This window comes from Capsicum annuum, unplaced genomic scaffold, assembly GCF_002878395.1.
Source record: "Capsicum annuum cultivar UCD-10X-F1 unplaced genomic scaffold, UCD10Xv1.1 ctg56728, whole genome shotgun sequence".
NCBI classification, from domain to species: Eukaryota; Viridiplantae; Streptophyta; class Magnoliopsida; order Solanales; family Solanaceae; genus Capsicum; species Capsicum annuum.
In genome coordinates this window covers 1-5,171 of record NW_025865166.1, presented here as the reverse complement: position 1 = coordinate 5,171, position 5,171 = coordinate 1, and the positions used below count along the sequence as shown (strand labels likewise).

General features: G+C 38.3%; 1 long non-coding RNA gene across 1 annotated transcript; it reads left to right on the top strand.

Annotated features, from left to right (window-relative positions):
• The first annotated feature begins 528 nt into the window (after positions 1-528).
• LOC124893273 lies at positions 529-2,771 on the top strand. The gene is made up of 4 exons (XR_007050637.1): positions 529-800; positions 947-1,002; positions 1,466-1,524; positions 2,301-2,771. It is a non-coding gene; the product is annotated as an uncharacterized LOC124893273 (long non-coding RNA).
• The last annotated feature ends 2,400 nt before the right edge of the window (positions 2,772-5,171 follow it).

Here is a 5,171-nt window from a genome sequence, read left to right as displayed (position 1 = left end):
CACCGATTTATCTCAAAAATGCTCCGTTCGTGCCATTTCTCCCGTTTGTCCACCCAAATGGTCATAAAAAATTAAACGGACCACACTGGGATGATCCCCAACTTCCCCGGCATGCCCCGATCAATTTTTGGCCCACGACATTGTAACACCCTATATTTTTGTGTGTACTTGTTCTATTTATGTGGAACTTGATATATCTTTGTGGTGTAGATGATGTTCTAAATACTTTCCATGTGGTTTGATGTGACCAAGTATATACAAATTTTAAGTTGGATTAAAGAGTTAAGAACTAAAAATTGAGTATTTTGTTAAGGTGCTTTCTTGACTAACTTAAGCTAGTAGGTGGATCACTTACTTGAGCTATTTGGACCAAGTTAATGGGATCAATACCACGTATCAGATTAGGCCTTATATTAATGTACTCATTTGAGCCCACATTAAGTAAAAGAGAAAGAAAATGGAGAAAAGAGGCCCAATACTAAAATCTGCCAAATACCAAGTTAAAGAGAAGAAAAGAAGGAAAAATTGGTAGCTAAGGCCCAATAGTTTTTGATCTACAAAGGCCCAATATATTGGTAAAGTGTATACATCAATTACTTGACAAAATATGGCCCAAAATTAGTCAATAAATTCGTCCAAGAGCATCTCCTATTTATGGATTGAAATCAGCAATTTTTCTCATTTTAACTTAGACAAAATTTCCAGCTTTCTAGGGTTTTCTCTCTTGTTCTCTCTTGGCTATGAAACATCCCTATAATTCCACCAGGGTTCTTGGGATTGAACTTCCTTCCAAGATAAAGGTAAGTGAACAATTCATGAGCTTGTACCATGGAAACTATGTATTCTTTAAGATTAATTTCTGGACAGCCCTCTCTATAAGTTTGGGCAGTCCATTGTTCTTAGTTATTAAGGGATTTCTCTTTTCTCTTTTGATGTATGTGTGAAGGGATTAATATATTGAAGAAATACACATTAAGATACTAAAATACCAAGGAAATCAAGGTATGGTTGCTGTCCACTTTTTTCCTTTTTTCATATACATGTGTTGATAGAGGATTACACATATTGGGTTGCTATTAAAGGACGATTGGGGTGTTGTTACGAACTGTTTTGTGTGTTTGTATTGTGGGATTCCCGGTTGCTATTGGGAAAAGGTGTAATTAGTTTGTATTTAATTATAGAAGATGGATGTGGTGATACACCACTGAATTTATGATTGTGTATGTCTATTGCTCATTTCATTTTGTGTGTGTTGATGGGAAGGTGAAATGAAGCCGAGGTTGTGTCGGGTGATATTATATGAATATGTATGGTATGTGGCTGTAATTGGAGTATAAGAGAGTTAAAGTAACACCCTTTGTTGATAAATTAAGGGCTTACTTCCCATCCACTAGTTTGGTGAAGTTAAATAGCCAAAATGTGACGTTTGGTTACTAATATTAGTTTGCCATATATTTCATTGTAGATAAGCAATCTAAAAGTACGGGAAGTCGAGTTGGGCTGGTATTGGAGTTTTACAACCAGGTATGTAAGGCATACTCTATTTTGCACTCTTGGCGTGAAAACGAATACTTGTTCCATCGAGTAAGCTTCCAAGGTCATCCAAAAACACATGCTACATAATAGCACCTATGATATCCCATGTTACTAATGAAATTATTCCCACTCTCTAATGTGTTAAACCACCTCGATACATGCTTGCTACCTATCCTACATGCCTATTTTCACTAGTAAATTTCAGAATTTCTACGGTTACTCAAATAAGACCCATGTGTTATTTTTAGCTCCTAAACACTTCATTAGTGTGCCAACAACTCCTTACTTCATTGTTATTTCATTGATTGACTATTTACATATCTCTTATTGATAGATCATTGTTTCAAGGTACCATAAGGTTATGACCACCAAAGTAAAAATCTCAAAAGGCTAATTAAACTAAGTAATGGAAATTTGTAAAATGGGTGGCAGCTCAGGGGCATAAGCCTAGCATGGGCCGATCCCGATACTTTATATGTAGGCGGAAGCTCAGGGGCATAAGCCTAGCATGGGCCGATCTTGATTTATTATTTACCACTGATCAGCTGGTCATTTTTATCATATGGATTACAAAGATAATGAAGTAAGAAGGTAAAAGAAAGAAAGAAATGTAATGTACCCTGTTCCACAAGTAAATGTAAAGGTGGTCTACTAGCACTATTCTTAAACTTGTTCCATATTTTTATTGAGCCTTTATGTTATGTATTGTTACTTTTCCGCTTTGCATACTCAATACATTTTTTTCATACTGACTCCCCTTATAGGGGGACTTATATTTCATACTATAGGCACAGGTGCTTCAGCAAACACGCCTCCTCAGTAGGAGCCTAGGATATCCATCTGCTATTGGTGAGCTCTAGTTTGCTTCGGGGATTTCCGTGTCGGTTTCGTATATTTTTGGTATTGTATAAAAGTTAATAGTATGGCGGGGGTTTGTCCCGACCTTAGCTAAATTTTGTGTATCGTCTAGAGGCTTTGTGGACCAATGTAAATTTAAGCATGGTAGTGTGTTATCTTGTAGATGTTATGGCCTCAACGGCCAAGTCTATTATGTATATAGTTTTAGGGCTTGTCGTTTATATTTTTTTTCATTAAGGAATTATATCCGTATATGGAAAAACCTTTGCCTATTATAGTTGCAAGCATGTGAATTCCAATGTTATAGGTTGGTTCTCTCAGGCCTTCATGGCTACGGGTGCCTGTCCACCCCAATAGGATTTGAGGCGTGACAAAAGTGGTATCAGAGCGAGTCATCCTAGGGAGTCTAGAAAGCCGTGTCTACGTAGAGTCTTTTTTATGGGTGTGTTGTGCACCACATCTATAAACATGAGGCTATGGGACATTTAGGGATTGTCTCTTTTCTTCATATCTTAGATCGTGAAATAGAGCCCATGTTGTAGATAAATTCATATTTAACCATTGAATCTTTTTGTTTCTCTTATTATAGTAAGGATGTCGGTTACGAGGAGTAAGAGTATAGGAAAGTGAATAGATGTGGCTGCTGGAGAAGGAACTAGCAAGACACTACCTATAAAAGCTAATCAAGGTGTGGCTCAAGCTAAGTATGTATCAAAAACTTCTTCCACTCCAGAAGAGCTAAGAAGTAGAAGAACCACATCCTCAGAGCCACCTATTAATGCTACTGATCAAGATCTTAGAAATGCGGTACAAATTTTGGCTCGTATAGTTGCTGGACAAGCTCAAGGGCAAGTCATTCCTACTACAGGTTCTAGTGGTGCAGATAGGGCAGCTAGCCTTCGGACGCAAGACTTTCTTAAGTTGGATCCTCCCACCTTCACAGGATCAGATATTAATTAAGACCCACAGGACTTCATTGTTCAAATCCAAAGGGATTTAGATGTTATACATATATCAGGTAAAGAGACAGTTGAGTTAGCAGCATAAAGATTCAAAGGGGAGGCTATATTTTGGTACGAAGATTGGAAACAATCTAGAGGTATCGATGCACTCTCAGCTACTTGGAAAGAGTTTTATTGATCATTACCTTCCATTCGAGAGTTGACAGGCCCGTGCAGATCAGTTCTTGAATCTTCGCTTGGGGAATATGAGCGTGAGGGAGTACAACCTCCGATTTAACTCCTTGTCTAGGTATGCTCCTAATATTGTAGCTACTATGGATGATAAAGTTCATCGATATGTGGATAGGTTGGATACATATTTGATTAGAGATTGTACTATTGCTGCTTTAAACAAAGACATGGACATAGCAAGGATACAAGCTTTTGCACAAAAAATAAAGGATCAGAGGCAAAGGAGAACACAAGAATTGGAAAGAGGATATTCCAAGAGGGCCAGATCTATGGGGTAGTTTATGGAATCCCAAGGAGATTTTAGGTCTCGATTTTCTAATAGACCACCTAGGCCATTATCTTCTTATTCTGCAGCTAGTGCTCCACCACAGTTTCAAGGGTCCAAAGATAATCAATTTGGGCAAAGAAGTAAGAGTCAGAGTTCATGATCAGTGGGGTATCAAGGGCAAGGAAGTATGAGCCAATTAAGACCTCCTCGATAGCCATGCAAATAATATAGAAAGCTTCATTTAGATGCATGTCGGTTTGGGACAAATGTTTGCTTTTGGTGTGGTATGTCGGGGCATATGATGAGAGAATGCCCACAAAGGGGCATAGGTGGTATGGCACGACCTACTGGATCAATCGTTACATCATCATCATCGGTACCTTATTCAGGTAGGGGTGCATAACCTATGGGTCATTTTAGGGGTGATAAAGGAGCAACTAGTTCTAGTGGAGTTCAGAATCGTACGTATGCTCTAGCAGATCGACAAAATTTAGAGGCTTCTCCAGATGTGGTTACAGGTATATTGTCTATCGTTTCACTTGACGTATATGCATTAATTGATCCTGAATCTACCTTATGATATGTCACTCCATTGGTTGCTGGAAATTTCAAAAGAACACCAGAATTTCTAGCTAAGCCATTGGAAGTATCTACGCCTGTTGGGGAATCCATTATAGCTAGAAGGGTTTATCGAAATTGTATTATAACTATTTGTGGTTGCGATACGATGGATGATCTTGTTGAACTGGAAATGGTAGATTTTGATGTTATAATGGGTATGGACTAGTTGATGTCTTGTTATGCCACAGTAGATTGTCGAACTAAAAAGGTGTATTTCCATTTTCCAAAGAAGGTAGTCCTTGAATGGAGAGGTAATATTGGTGCGCCAAGAGGTAAATTTATTTCTTTTTTTAAGGCAAAAAGAATGATTTCCAAAGGTTACATATATCATCTAGTTAGAGTGAAGGATACAGATGAGGAGCCACCAACTCTTCAAACTATTCCGGTGGTAAATGAATTTCCTGATGTATTTCCTGAAGACCTTCCAAGTTTGCCTTCTGAACGAGAAGTGGAGTTTGGTATTGATGTGACTCTAGGCACCCAACCAATCTCATTTCCTCCATATAGAATGGCCCCGACAGAATTACGAGAATTGAAAGACTTGCTAGATAAAGGATTCATAAGGCCTAGTATGTCCCCCTGGGGTGCACCAGTGTTATTTGTGCGTAAGAAAGATGGCTCATTGAGAATGTGTATTGACTACCGGCAACTGAATAAGGTGACTATTAAAAATAAATATCCCCTCCCAAGAATTG